This window comes from Vespa velutina, chromosome 15 (genome assembly GCF_912470025.1).
Source record: "Vespa velutina chromosome 15, iVesVel2.1, whole genome shotgun sequence".
NCBI classification, from domain to species: domain Eukaryota; kingdom Metazoa; phylum Arthropoda; class Insecta; order Hymenoptera; family Vespidae; genus Vespa; species Vespa velutina.
In genome coordinates this window covers 3,513,788-3,530,076 of record NC_062202.1, presented here as the reverse complement: position 1 = coordinate 3,530,076, position 16,289 = coordinate 3,513,788, and the positions used below count along the sequence as shown (strand labels likewise).

The 16,289-nt window shown below is 36.4% G+C and overlaps 1 long non-coding RNA gene across 1 annotated transcript in view; it reads left to right on the top strand.

The window, feature by feature from the left end:
• Positions 1–12,951: 12,951 nt before the first annotated feature.
• Positions 12,952–16,289, top strand: part of LOC124954644 — a 19,951-nt gene continuing 16,613 nt past the window's right edge. The window contains exon 1 of the long non-coding RNA XR_007102598.1: positions 12,952–13,131. This is a non-coding gene — a long non-coding RNA (uncharacterized LOC124954644). The remainder of the gene's footprint in view (positions 13,132–16,289) is intronic.

Below are 16,289 nucleotides of genomic sequence, written 5' to 3'. Positions count from 1 at the left end.
TATATCTCCCTCTCTTTCGCTATCTTCTACTTTTTCTCCTTCTTTTACTTCTTTTTTCCCGCTCGGCCAGCATATTCGGTACGGTGGCGGTTCTACGTTTCAAAATGTATGCAAAAGACCGGAGCACCCCGCGCATCCTAACACTGTACACACGATCGAGAAAAGTTATCTTATCGTCATATATATATATATATATATATATATATATATATATATATATATATATATATATAGATATATACTTTCGAGTATTTTATACGATCTTTTATATTATACCACGCGTTTTTATTGGATCGAATAATTTTCCTTTATTTCTTTTTTTTTTCTTTTTTTCTTTTTTTCTGAAAATATTTCCTTTCATTAAAGAAATAAATTAAATATTAATTATTAGATCATTATTTGTATATTATTTTGATTATTTGTTCGGGCTATTGTTATTTTCTAACTGTGTGGGGGATTTGAATTTACATTTTCTACGGACTGTACTCGGGTCCGGTCGGCGTAGTTACCATCGATTCGTGGTCGCAACTGTTTCGTCGTTTAAAAAAGAAACGCCTCGAGTAGTAGTCGTGGGATGGAAAGACATCTTTTCTCGAACATATATTTCTGTTTGTCCAAGGGTGTGGGGGTGGGAGGGGAGGGCGGGAAGGCGGACGACCAGATACCAGGCTTCCCTCATCTTCCCTTTACAATGTCAGAGTGTTTTATATGTTCGTTTACACGGTCGACGGTTTTCTAAATTTTTTTTTCTTTTTCTTTCTCTTTTCTCTTTCGTTCTTTTTTTTTTTTTTTTCCATAGATTCATTCTCTCGCAAATTTTCTTATCTTTTCTTCTTCTTCTTCTTCCTTCTGTTTTCTTTTGTTTTTTCTTCTTTCTTACTTATTTATCTATCCTCCTTTTCCTTTTTCCTTTCTTTCTTTTTTTTTCTTTTCCTTCTTTTTTTTTTCTTTTACATTTTCTCCTCACACACGTTATATCCCAGCGAAATTTGTCCTCTGTACACGAAGCCGAAGGAGTGTCGGTTCGTCGTAAAGGAAAAAAGAAAAGAAGAAGAAGAAAAAAAAAAGAAATAGAAAATGAAAAAAAAAAAACGAAAAAAGAAAAACAGAAGTAATTTTGACCGATAGAAATGATCCTTCTTTTTTTGTTCTTTTTTTTTTATTTACGTTTATATTATCTCTCTCTTTACCCTCCCACCCCCATCTGTCGGCCCTTTTTTTTTTCTTCTTCATCATTTCATGATGAAACTGTGTATTTATATTTGCAACTTCTCTCATTCTCCTTGAATGGAAGAAAATCTTGTCGGTAACTGTACTTCGCGCTTAACCCGTGCTTCCGGGTACAGGGAAGTGGATCCACCTCTCTTGCATATTGATTTACGATAATTTCATTATTTTCTCCCGCCTTCTTGTAACAGATTAATGCCACTTTTGGACCATTTCGCGGTACTCCGAGAGGGAGAGAAAAAGAAAGAGAGAGAAAGGGGGGGGGAGAGAGAGAGAGAGAGAGAGAGAGTCAGAGAGTCAGAGAAAGAAAAACAAAGAGACCATCGTCATTTTCTATGACGTTATTAAGATAATTGGATTACTCGTAATCGTTTCCATTTAAAATTTCATTGATACGACGACGATCGGTTAACAAATTATTCTATATAAAGGATTTTCTTTAACTTAACATTTTCTTCTTGTTTCTTTTTTTTTCTTTTTCTTTTTCTTTTTTTTTTTCAATTCCTTTTCTTTCCTTTACCTTTACTTTTACTTTTTCTACGTTTTACTCGGTTAAGAGCTAAAAAATGGACGGACAAAGGAAGAAAGAGAGAGAGAGAGAGACAGAAAGAGAGACAGAGAGAGAGAGAGAGAGAGAGAAAGAGAGAGAGAGTGAAAGAAGGGAAAGAAAGCGAGCCAAGGGGAGCGACGAGAATTTTATTGGCTCTGACTTTGCCGCTCCCTAACGTCTTTCCTTTTTGCTTCCCAGATTTTCATATGTTTTCATCCGTTCGGAAAATTAGGACGTTATATGCGAATCGGACGAAGAAAGAGAGAAAGAGAGAAATGGAGAGAGAGAGAGAGAGAGAGAGAGAGAGGCAGAAAAAAAGATGGAAGAAAACTTTTTTCCAGAAACGAAGGGTAACGTCTCTCTTAGAGATATCTTGAAAGCCTTAGTACACGGTTATTGGCTCTTTACAACGGGTTATTGACTCTTACTTTGTAGTAAGACACTTGTACGATGTACGATGTCAGTAGAAATATCTTTATGAAAAGTGCCAATGTCGTGTGGAATTCTCATATTAGCGTATGAGACGTCATTCCAATACCGTATACGAAATATGTGTGCGTTTTAATAAAATGTAAAAAAGAGAGGAAAAAAGGGGAAAGAAAAAACCAGAAAGAAGGAGAAGAAGAAGAAGAAGAAGAAGAAAAAGAAGAAGATGAGGAGTAAGAAAGAAACATTACATTAAAGTGATTTCTCCTATAGAAGAAGAAGAAGTAAGAAAGAAAGAATGAAAAAAAAGAACACAAAGAAGTGAAGAATGCTTAAAAAAAAAGAGGAAAAAGACAAAAAAAAAAAAAAAAGAAGAAGAACATTTCCTTTTAAGATTGAGAAAAAGGGACGTACGTTTATTTATACATTTATTTATTTATTTTTTTTCTTTTTCTTTTTTTCCTAACAACATCCCCGGGCGTCATCTTGAAGCAAGGAAATTCAAGGATTGACTTGGTCGGGACGACGACTTTCGACGTGGATACATTCGCCGCAGGAGGGTGCACATAAAAAACATATTTTGAGGTCTTGCCAGAAACGTGGCAGGGTGGACCTACGCTGTAATATATCAGCCAAGATCGATACTATTCCGCAGACTTTGGTTGTTCGGAAACCTTCTACGAATCCCCTTCTCTCTATCTCAGTCTCTCTCTCTCTCTCTCTCTCTCTCTCTCTCTCTCTCTCTCTCTCTGTGGGTCTCTGTCTGTTTGTCTGTTTGTCTCTCTCTCTCTCTCTCTCTCTCTCTCTCTCTCTCTCTCTCTCTCTCTCTCTCTCTCTCTCTCTCTCTCTCTCTTACTCTTTCCCTAGATATCTCCAAGTTCGAACATCGGGAACACGGGGATAAACCAGTCTTGAATATAACGTGGATTGTCCGACGTGTTCTTCGCGAAGGTGTCTTACTTCGTGCGAAGTACTTGCTAGTTACATTCGAAACCGTTACTCCCACAACCCTCTATTCTCGTACCACTTTCGAATCACGGGAACGAGTATCGATTCGGACAAACAAATAAGTCGAGAAGAAGGAGGGAGAAAGAGAGAAGGAGAGAAAGAGAGAAAGATGGAATATTTTCTATGATAGGAACTCAGGGTAACTGAGAACATTTGGACGAGGAATTATGTGTTTTCGAAAAGAGGATAACGAACGGAAGTACTCTTGAAATATCGTGTTGTGTATATATCCGAGGACATAGAGGGAAAGAAAGAAAGAAAGAAAGAAAGAAAGAAAGAAATGGAGATAGAAAGAGAGAGAGAGAGAGAGAGAGAGGAAGAGAGAGAGGAAGGGAGAAGAGAGGGTAAAAGAAATCAGATCGAACAAAAGCCTCTTACCTGATGCGACTCGCGCGAAGTCTGGCCCAAAACTAGCACCCTTTTTCGATAAGGGGAAAGGGCAAGCGCTCTACCAGGTACGACGTAACTACCAACCGTTTCAACCCTTTCCCTTTCTCTTTCTCTCCTTCCCTCTCTCTCTCTCTCTCTCTCTCTCTCTCTCTCATGCACATGTATACGTACACACAGATACGTAAACGCGATATAACGATCTACGTATAGATCCGATCATATTCAGACTCAATTTATATTATTTCGCATGTTATATATTTCGCTAATTTTTATCCATTACGTTGTACACCCTTTCTACTTCTTATCCAAAGGAATAATATTTTAATGGAATTTTTTATATTCTGTGTACTACTACTTGAAATGATTATTACTCATCTGCAAACACATTCTTTTTCTATTTTATTTATTTATTTATTTATATATATATATATATATATATATATATATATATATATATGTACGTGCTTGTTATTTTATATAAATCGTCGGTATCTCACTCTCCCTTTCAATGTATGTAATACAGCTTACAGACATAAATTTCTATCTCCATTCGATAGGATAGCTTTTCCAATGGCGAAGTTGTCGTTCGACACGAAGAGAGAGAGAGAGAGAGAGTGTTCACGTTGAGAAACGTAGGATTCGAAGAAAATTCAGGAAGGAGACGATAGCCATGCGCGATAGTGCGAGAATTCGTGCGGGCCATTGGGCATAGGTCAGGCAGAAGCCAATCCGACGAAACTCTCAGATATATGATAAAAATTGACTGGAGGCAGGCCTTCTCGCACCCTTCGCGACGCTTTCTCGCACGGCGGACTTTGAATTTTCGTCCTTCCCTTAAATCCTTGGGATAACGTCTCGCGAAAGCCCTCTTCTCTCTCTCTCTCTCTTTCTCTCCTCTCTCTCTTTCTCTCTCTCTCTATCTATCTATCTTTCTTTTCCTCGTATATATACGCGTGTACATACATGGATACGTATACATAGAGACGCGTTCACATCCCCTTCTTCTTTTACCATCAGGACGATAGAACGCGCAAAAGTCTTAGGTGCTTACGAGAGAGTAGAGAAAGGAAAGTGGAAAGAGGATTCCGCTCGAGATATCCGGGCATCCGATCGAAAAATGATGATCTAATGACTCGCATCTGTGTGAACCTCCCTCCGATGACGTCATCCTGCCAGTCATCTTTCTTTCCCTTTTTCTTCTTCTTTTTTTCCTTCTCCTTTTTTTCTTTTATCCTTTATCTCTTCTTATTTTGTTAATATCTTTCTTTTTTTCTTTATTTTTTCTTTCTTTTTTTTTTTTTTTTTTTTTTTGAATCCTATTTCGTCAGATAAGAAGAAACGATTTCTATTGCAATATCGTTGTTTATGTTAATATATTATATGGTTTATGATAGATATATATCGTACATAATTGATCGCGAGCTTTTGATCTAATTTATATGAATATATTTATTTGCTTGAAAGAAGACGTATCGACTGACAAGAAATATTGATATAATAAACGAAATGAATTAATTACAAATAAGTAAAAATACATACACTCGCACATACACATATATAAATAGTTGTACATATATATATATATATATATATATATATATATATATCGATTAAAATTTACGTAGAAATGTCTCGAGATCCGGAAATAAAATGTCACGTACAGCTGTCATCCATGCACCGACACGGACGATAAGAATATCCATCCGAGATGGAATTTAATATCGGGGAAATCCATTTTCGATGGTGTTCAGGTATTATGATTCATCTTGGACGAATATGTACGCTTCTCGCACATGTATAAAACGTAAATCGTCTTTGGTGAGTCCGAGTGAAATGGAGAAAGAGAGAGAGAGAGAGAGAGGAGGAGAAAAAATTCGAAATGATCCACCCTTCATTGTACTCTCTCTCTCTCTCTCTCTCTCTCTCTCTCTCTCTCTCTCTCTTTCTCTCTCTCTTTCCCTCCTTCTTTCTTTTTACTTTTCTTTCTCCTTCTGTTTCTTTTTCCTCTTCTCGCTAGAACTCGCTCATCCATAGGAAAAGCACGAAGGTGTGGGATGGTCGGTAGAAAGTTAGCGCGACGCGGAAATTTCTTTTGCAGCGTATGGGAAATATTTTCCAAAGTCCCGCAAAGCCGAGCGAAATCCGCAACGTGCGTGATATCGCTACGAAGTAGTGAAAGTTTTGTCGCGTTCTTTATTTAACGATGCTACGAGAACGAGTGCAAAGTACGTACGTACATATATAGAAGATACATACGTATATATATATATATATATATATATATATCTACATACGTATATATATATATATACATATATATACATAGATGTATATGTATGTATGTATATAGGATGAAATAATGGTTGAAAATATTCATCATATCGAGGGGTGGAAAGGACGAAATTATAATTGATGAGATTCTTTTTTAAAAAAAATCGATTAAACGTATTAAAATAAAATTTAATGGACAATGGTTAAGAGAATTGAAAAAGTAAAAATTATTTTCTATTTTAATAAGTTAGGAAATAAAAGATATGGATCGTTATTTATATATTTACAACGGTTAGATACCAACCGAATATCGTTCGATAACACGCGAAGATATAAAACAAACGGGATACAGAAGCAACGAGGTAGCAAAAGAAAAGCGCATCCGGGTATCGATGCAACAACGGTTGCAAGCTCACGGCATTTCGAAGCATTTCTTCGAAATATACCAGGCGCTTTTCCAATGCAGTATTTTTCGTCGTCTCCTTTGTTATTCAGGGAAACACACATACACTTATACATAAAGAGACAGAGAAAGAGAGAGAGAGAGAGAGAGAAAGAGAAAGAGAAAGAAAAAGAGAAACATAGAGGAAGGCAATAGATGTTCGGCCTGGTCTGGGCCATTTTTGTATTTGTTTGAAATTTTAATGTGGTCGCAAGCGGGACGGGTAGAACATAGCTGGGGGTGCGTGAAACGGAGCGAGAGAAAAATAGAGAAAATGAGAGGAATAAAGAGAGAGAGGGAGAGAGAGAAAGTAGCAAAAAGAAAGTGACGAGGAAATGGTGCTCAGGGATGGGAGTTTCGTAGCGAGCGTAAACCGGCGGCCATTACCTTCGATTTTGAAATAAATTGCGCGCCATAAACAGGGTGGTCCATAAGAATACATACGACCGGCTTACCACGAAGGTACCCAATGTTCTGAAAAATGTAGCCCCGCCGCGCTGATATCGATCCTACCACCCCCTTCGCGTGCTGCCTTGTCTCTTTCTCTTTCTCTTTCTATCTCTATCTCTCTTTTTCTTTTTCGTATCCCCGACGAGTATCCAGGATGGAAGGGACACAGAGATAGAGAGGAAGGTTGGGTTGGTTGGCTTAATTTCGGCCTGTAGTCGAATTCAGCCCTTTTCGAGAGCAAGATAGAAAGAGACAGAGAGAGAGAGAGAGAGAGAGAGAGAGAGAGAGAGAGAGAAAGAGAGAGGTACTCCGACGACCTTTGACGACGGGCTCCCTTCCTCTACCTCTTTTTATCTTTCTCTTTCTCTCTCTCTCTCTTTCTCTCTCTCTTTTTCTCTCTTTCTCTCTCCTTCTCTCTTTCTTTTTACCTCTGATATCCGTCGAGCGAAAGTCCGGAACCCGTCAACGCTACCAAAGGACTTTTCTGAATTTTTTAGCCAACCGCGCATAAACGCAAGCTCTGTATATTATACTCGCTCGTTTCAAAACGCGAACATTTTTCGAGAGGCTGCGCATTCGTAAGATTTGTACGAGCGTTTCTTGGCTTTATCCTATTCCCAAGTTTATTATAAATTTCGATTATACAATTCGTATTCAATTTTTGATTCTTTTATTTTTTTTTTCCCTTCCCCTCCCCCCCCCACCCTCTCTCCTCCTCCCTTTCTCATTTATAATCGAACATTTTTAATATCTCTAATTATTCAGATATTATTCGAATGTAATTATCTATAATGTATGAAAAAAGAATTTATCATTATTACTGGAATGTGACGCGAAAAGGAAATTATCTGAAAAAAAATGGATATAAAAAAGTGTGAGCGAGACAGAGAGAGAGAGAGAGAGAGAGAGAGAGAGAGAGAGAGAGAGAGAGAGAGAGAGAGAGAGAGAGGGGGAGGGAGGGAGGGTGAAAGTGAGGGAAGAGGAAGAACGACTTGATCCTCTTACATAAGCTGAAAATTAAAGTCCCGAGATGGGTGGGCAAGTTTTTTTCTCATGCTCGCGATTTCTGATCCCTTCTTTTCGCATTAGGATAGTCTTTGTGCTTTTCGCCATGGTAAAAAGGGAAACGAGAAACTTTAGCGGGAAAGGGATAGAGTATACGAAAATGGCCGCTGCTACGTACCGATAAGAAGGAGGTTCCTCTGTCCGAAGGGTCTCCCCCGACAAATGACACGTCACGATTCTCGTAAATCAAAGCCTCACCACCGAGGACCACAGGACTAGATCTATCTATTTCTTTTTTTCCTCTCTCCTTTATCCTTTCTTTCTTTTCTCTCTCTCTCTCTCTCTCTCCCTTTCTCTTCTTTTCGCATACTCCTTTTACCCAACTCCATTTCTTCTTCAATTTTATTTCTTCATCATCGTAGTAAAATATTCTTTCATTATTATCCCTCTGTTCTTTTTTTTTTTTCATTATTATTAATAATAATTGATTGAAAAATATCGAATTAATTGTATCCCTGTATTTATTATTCCATAGATCTTTGAGATATCTTTTTAAAACTCTTATTCTTAAAGATATAAAGAGAAAATAATTAAGATAAAAAAAGACAGTTGTGAAATATTTCTTTAAGAGTAACAAAGTAAGATAAAGAGAGATAGTGAAAGAGAAAGAGAGAAAGCGAAAGAGACAGAAAGAGAGACAGAGAGAGAGACAGAGAGAGAGAGAGAGAGAGAAAGAGAGAGAGAGAGAGACCAAGCATATATTCTCTATAAGCGTGATATATCTCGTAACGAGTCTCTCTTTCATTCCCGATGAAGTTCCTCTGATCATTGAGTCATCCATTGCGGACCTCGTTAGTCGAGATAGCGAAGCGTACGTAGGTACGTAGATACGTACATATATATAGGTAGATAGATAGGTACGTACTTACTTACATTTGTATATACACACACACGCACACATTGTATATATACAGACATATATATATATATATATATGGAAGCTCGCCTCGAGTTCGTTTTCACGTGTATAATGCAAGAGAGTAGACCCTTTGAACTTCATCGTTCGGGCAAACGGGCACATGACGATGGACGCGAACTCATCGTGTTCCTGACGAAGAAGGGTTCGTTTGTGATACTCGCCTTACTATTTTATTCTATCCATGGTTATAGAGTTACCGGTCTCAGGTACCTACATCAGTATCATCAGGAATAACGCGAATACGTACGCGATTTTATTATACCTCGAAGAGGATAAAAGAACGAAATAGACAGTGAAAGAGAGAGAGAGAGAGAGAGAGAGAGAGAAGGGGTAAAGGGAAAAAGGGTTTATGTGGGGTTGAGAAGGAGGAGGACCGTTACGCGAGGAAAAGAGTTTGTACGGGAGAAACTTTAAATATTCGAATTAAACCCTTTTGCATTCTTTTTCTCTCTCTCTCTCTCTCTCTTTTTACATATACCTGAGCCCACGTGGTTCCTATTATTTTATTTTCTCCTCCTTCTTTGCATCTGGCATATATCCGTCGATATAATGTTTCCCCGTGGCAGAGTTTCGCCCATGTAAAATTATGTTAATGGATTATCCTTAAGGGTTGCCACGAAAAGATAGAAAGAGAGAAAGAGAAAGATAGAGATAGAGAGAGAAAGAGAGAGATAGATTGATTTCCAGGTAGTCAGAGAGACACCCCTGTTGTCGAACTTTTCTCTTTCTCTCTCTCTCTCTCTCTCTCTCTCTTTTTTTTTTATTTTTTCTTCTTTCTCTTTTTAGTAAGGCCCTCTTTTCAATCCTTTTCCTAGTCAAGGAAGTAGGCCGTATTGGCAGAACGTGTAACGATACCGAACACGCAGGTACGCGCGTTTTACGCGTCGAAGGGATGCATCGGTGTCGAGAGAACGACAGATGGGGTTAAAAAAATCGTCGAGAGAGGATTAGGGATGCGTCGAACTATATATATATTATCGATCTTCTCCTTCTTTTTGACCAAAATTCTCTAACGGTAGTCTGCGTGAATTTTGTATTTAGGTTTCAACTATGAGAGCTATAATTTATTTTTTTTTTCCTTTATCATACTTTTCTTTCTTCTATTTACATTCTATAATATTAAAACAATCTAATTGAAAATATTTTATTTAATGATTTTCAATTGAAACGAACGTTGTTATTCGTGTCATTGTTAATTATACATTATAACATAACTCCGTTATAATTAATTTGATTAGGGATCATACCGAGAAACTATAATGATCTATAACTGTTTCGATTGTAAATGATCTCACTATGGCATTTAATTTATAGTAATTATGCTTGAAATAGTTGTGTATAATTAATTCAATTAGATCGTTTGGAGAACTATATAATGATCCATATGTGTATTTGTATGTACGCGCTCTCTCCCCCTTCCCCTTCCCAACGCGCGCGCGCGCACGCCGATTGTAAATGATCTCTCTTGAACCTACCATAAAATGGCCTATAGTTTGACAAGTGAATCCACTCGAGACAATTTGTTAATGGCCACGATGGACCCTTTTTCTTAAAGAGCCCGCGCGTTGGCCCGAAAAACCATGGATAAGTTTTTCTATTCGACAATGAAGATCACGATCAGTTAGAAGGATATCATTCCACGAAATATAAGAACTCTGGCAAACGTTCACCGGTCGTTCGAGATTTCGGATAATTCTTAAACGCGTTCGAGCGAACTCGAGGGTTCTAGAGATGCCCGAGATGATAAGGTATTCAAAACGTTTCGAGTATTTTAAGGGTGAGTTTGCGTGTTGCCTACCTCACTTTACTTTCTCGCCATCTCTCTTCATTCTCTCTCTCTCTCTCTCTCAGTTTCTCAGTCTATTTCTCCGTCTCTCTCTCTCTCTCTCTCTCTCTCTCTCTCTGAATATATCTATATCTCTATCTCTCCTTCTCATTTTCAGTATAAGATCACACGCGAGAGATTCTCCAAATGAGAATCATAATTTGAATATTTATGAGTGATTTATTCGTAAGGAGAAAAAAATGAAAAGAAAGAAAAAAAAAGAAAGAAAAAGAGAGGAGAAAAAGAAAAGAGATAAAAGGAAATTAATTGGCTGAATTAATTTATTTGAAACGATCGCAACAAGTGAATAAAGTCATCGTAAAGACCCCAAAAAATCGGATGATCGTATGGATTGAGGTTCAAAAAAAAAAAAAAAAAAGAAGAAAAATAGGAAGAAGAGAAAGAGAGAGAGAGAGAGAAAGAGAAAATTGCAATAGGCATAGAATCAGATAGTACCACTTTAGCGGTATTATTTGAGCTCTTTGTCGCCAATTTCTCGCTCCCTGCCCTGTTTTGGTGTCGGTTTTCAGGTTTTTTCACCCAAAACCACCCTTGGCCTATTGTACCATCGACAGTACGTTTTTTTTTCTTTTCTCTCTTTCTCTTTTTTTTTTTCCTGAAAAGCGCGTAATCCGGCACGAGGGGAGAACTCAAGCACTTCGACTCCATTCGTTGTTGCGAAGCAGGTTGGTCACTGCAGGTTACTCTTATCCTTTACAACTAAAGTGAGAGAGAGAGAGAGAGAGAGAGAGAGAGAGAGAGAGAAAGAAAGAGATATATATATATATATATACATACAAACGTTTGTATACAATCGTTTCATAGATGTATTTAGATAAAAAAAAAAAAGACAAGAAATGAAAAAGATCTTCACTCAGTTATTTTTTTTTTCTTTTCAATATTTTACAATTTTATCCAATCCAAACGCGGATAAGAAGTTCGAATAAAATTAATGGGGTTTTGGAAAGGAAAAAAAAAAAGAAAGGGTTGAAAAAGTCGTATAAGGAAACGTGAAGAACGTCCAAAATAAAAAAAAAAAAAGAAAAACCACACAATTTCTTCTCTTTTTCTTTTCTTCTTTTTTTCTTTATCTCATTTTTTTTTCTTTTTTTTTTTTTTTTATTAATAGATCATTTTGAAAAAAGCCACCAGGTGACGAGAGATTCAATCGGTTTCGCTTTTCATACAGGAAATTAGAAGACGCGTCATCTGGTTCTAGTCTGGTAAGAGTAGCAGCAACCCTTTACTTTAGAACGGGGTAGCTTCGCAGCGGGGTAAAAATAAATTAAATTATTTTTTTTTTCCTTTCTTTTCTTTCTTTTCCTTTTTTCCTCCTTTTTTTCTTTCCTTTCCTTTTCTTCTCCTACTGACTGCTGCTGTTTCGGTAATAGTCATCTCACCGCACATACATTTACATATATATATATATATATATGTGTGTGTGTGTGTGTGTGTGTAGGTACATACGGTAACGTTGCATTTTGCATTTCAGGTAGCTACAAATACACATATTTACGTATTCGACATCCTTAGCGCGAAACTTTTATCGCGTGTTCGTATTTACATCCTAGGAAGTCTGTATCCACGCACGAACACGTATACACACACAATCACGCACATATAGAGATAGTTCTATGATCGTAATACTTTACACTCTAGGAATACGTGGTCATAGGCGTCGACTTCGTCGCTACTATTTCAAGCAACGACCGCTCATAAAAGTGGATATTTTAGAAAATATAAAAATATATATATATATATATATATAGAAAGAGAGAGAGAGAGAGAGAGAGAGAAACATATATACATACGTCGTCGATCTATAAGAGTTGGAAGAACGTTGTAAAGAAGTCGTTTGCTTTACCTACATACATACATAAATGCATACATACATGCATACATACATACATACATACATATATACATACATACATATATATATATATATATATATATATATATATATATATATATATACAAGTCAATGAACGTTAACATTCTACCTTTCGTAATTTGACTAAAATTTCACAGGAACGTTCTCTTAGATGCTGACGAGAACACACATTTGCATTCTATATTATTCACACACATACAAGATTCTGATTGTGTCCTTGTCAAGGGATTCTGCATAAGGAAAGAAAAAGGGAGAGAGAGAGAGAGAGAGAGAGAGAGAGAGATATGTTGAATAAAGAATCGGGATTACATAATGGGGGGTCTTACCACTAAACCCTTTACTACCTGATCCCCTCTCCTTCAGAAAGGTCGCCTCAGGTAAAATTTTTTTTCTTTTCTTTTTTTTCTTTTTTTCTTTTTTCCAGGCCCTATCACACCTCTTCGAGATGTGGATTCTTCATATATGAGCCCAGTTACGTTTTGGGCTTGCTTAAGGGAAGATCGTGATCGTGTTTGCGTATCGAAGAAAATCTATAGTAAAAATTGTTATCGCGTATTCGTCAATTTAATCGGATTTTGAAATTTATTCGATAGACATTTATCTATATTCGAAGATGAAGATCGATAGGAGTTCGTAATTAAAAATTTAATCAATCAGAATTTTGGTAAGTATTCGGCGATGATATTTAACAAAAACAAGAACAGTATGGTAATGACGTAAAAATAGATTTTAAATAGACATCGTCGTATCGTTGGATTAATATTACGTAAAGTTTGTCGAGATAAAACGAGCAATTAAGGAAAGTTAGAAGCTCATTGGCTTATTGTCACTTTGTGAGTTATTCTCGGTGTAACGCTATACGATATTGAATTAATTTATTGACGCAATCATGTTTTCTCCTTGTTTTTCTCTTTCTTTTTTTTCTTCTCTCTCTGTCTCTCTTTTTCATTCTTTCTTTTTTTTCCCTTATACATCCATCCAAGATAATTCGAGTAGAAAAATATTGTGATAAATTCGATCAAGAATTTCGGGTTAATTTTCGATTCCTTTTTTTTTCCATTTCTTTTTTCCTTTCTATTTTTCCGTAAATTTTCTTCTCGAATCGTACATTTTATCTTTAGAAAATGATATTGATGGAAAGATCAAAGGTTAAACTAAAGGTATTCGAGAAAGTTTACTTGGAAAGTGTAATTACCAAGCACTTGTATGGTATTGAACTGAAGTAATTGACCATTTGCTTTGGTTGCAACGTGACGTGCCGAGGAATCAATATTCTCGTGATTAGCGTGAAAGAAAGAATAAAAAATAGAGAGGGAAGAGAGAAAGAGAGAGAGAGAGAGAGAGAGAGAGAGAGAGAGAGAGAGAAGAAGAGAGAAAGAGAAAGAAAATGTCGAGGGTGTACTCTTTTAACGGTGTTGAAGATACACGTACGTATTGATGTCCCGTATGAGTCACAGATACAAAGAAAGATATGAATGTAGTATACACGTATATAGGAAAGAGCCTATACGAGACGAGTTCTAGTGGGTGCTTCTGCTTGGTCAGCAGAGCGAAGGGGTGAGGTCACCCCACGGTCCGGTTGGCCAATAGGGCGGCTCTATTTTTTTTTATCAATACCACGTACAGCTTGGGAAGGTTGGACGAAGGGTTTCAAAGTGAAATGGCGGACACGTTAGACATATTATTCCTAGTGTTAGAAATTACGTATTCTCTCTTTCTTTTTTATTCTCTCTCTCACTCTCTGTCTCTCTCTCTCTCTCTCTGTTTTTTCTTTTTAAAGATTAAGAACACATATCTTAAGGAGAAATTATATAATAATTTTGTGGAAAAATAAAAAAAAATATATATATATATATATACGTCTTATATATAAAAGAAAATGAAGGAAAAAAGAAAAGGAAAAGAAAATGTAGGGCCCTGGAAAGAACGAATGATGATATTGCGAAATTTCACGATCGAACTCTCGACCTTCTCATTGGAGAAGGCTATTTTCGTTTAGGGAAAAAGGGAAGGGCGTAGCGAAAGTAGAGATAGAAATTGTTAGGCTAAGAGGTTCCGGTTTGATGAGTGATCCTTAAGGTGATTTGATTTATCGGATAACAAACGATAGCTCTAGAACCTTTGAACGTTAACTTTAACGTTACTTTCGATCTTACGATCTTTTAAAAGGTCATACGTCGTCATCTTCAAGAAGAAAAAAAAAAGAAAGAAAAGAAGTAAACGATGACGATGAAGATGACGAAGAAGAAGAAGAAGAACAGAAAAAGGAAAGAAAAAAAAATTGCTTCAAATGTTAACATTATTTCTCCTTTTTTTGGTATTTAGTTATGGTTAAGGGTTATATCTTTCTTCATGGCGTGTGCCATAATGTCCAGTTTTTGACCCGGAAAGAAAAGGCCGAAAGGAAGTTTAGGGTGACCTTCTCTGGGGCAAAACCTTACGAGAACCCTTCTTATATACGTGCCTTGAAAACTCAAAAGAAAACTAGTTTTGACATTTCTTGACCACGTGCCAACACCTCTCTTTTCGACCCGTCGGCTTATTCCATTTCTTAAGCATCGAAGTCCGTTGTATGTATGTTTTATATATATTTAAATATGTGTGTATGTATATCTGTGTATATATATCTGTGTATATATATATATATCTCTCTTGAAAAAAAAAAAAATAAGAAGAAAAAGCATTTATTCTGACAATTCGATGAGTGTAGACTGAGATTTACGATTCTGATCGAATTTCTTAAAAACTGCTACAACTCTTTGGAAACGTACACTTACTAGGTACTACGTACCCTCTCAATAATAATAATAAGAAGAAGAAGAAGAAGAAGAAAAAGAAGAAAAAGATGGAGAATATTTGTCGATAAGAATTTTTCGTGACGTCATCGTCCGAGGAATGGACGAGTTCTCAATATAAAAGACGATTCCGAATAGTGTGGCACAAAACATCACTTAGAGAACTCCTTCTACCGTAGCGCAAACATGCTAATGGAGGATCCTTCCAAGTATAGTAGTGCCCTATACACACCTACGTGAATTTACTAACACAGAGAATTTACTATCTATGAGAATACACATCGATAAACTCGATTCCTTCCTTTTCTCCATCCTTTACTTCGACGATGGAAGAATTCTCAAAAATATATCTTTGGATAATATATATATATATATATGTATATATATGTATATATGTATATAAATATATATATAATTGAGATATATATATATATATATATATATATTGAGAAGACATATCTGGAAAAGACGTTTTTCATCATCGTTTCATAGTGAACATTATATAAATTATTATTATTTTATCATTTTGAAAATAATCCTTATATTCGTATTTCTTATCGATCTATTCATCGATAATGTAATAATTAAGAAAGTTAATATCTGTCACCTATTCGATTACTGTGATTACTAAGAATAGAAATGCAAGTGCGTAATAATATATTATGTTCGACGTATGTATGTAGAAAACGTTTGATGTAAAATGGTTAAAATGAGAAGGAGATGGAGGTGAAACTGGAGGTGGAGGTGGAAGTAAAGAAGAAGGAAGAGGCCTATAGGGGGTTTCGTGTCGTTTCACGAGAGGATCGAGAAAGACGAAACATAACTCGTCCCTTGACACACTCACCTTCGATACATATATACATACATACATACATACATATGTATATATCGAGTTATATCGAATTCACGTAGGTGGTACATGTATATGTATTATCTATATACAGATATACATATTTGTATATTCCTGTCCTACCGGCCGTCCCACGATTCGAGTTATAGATCAAAACGATGTACCAATTCCACGAGG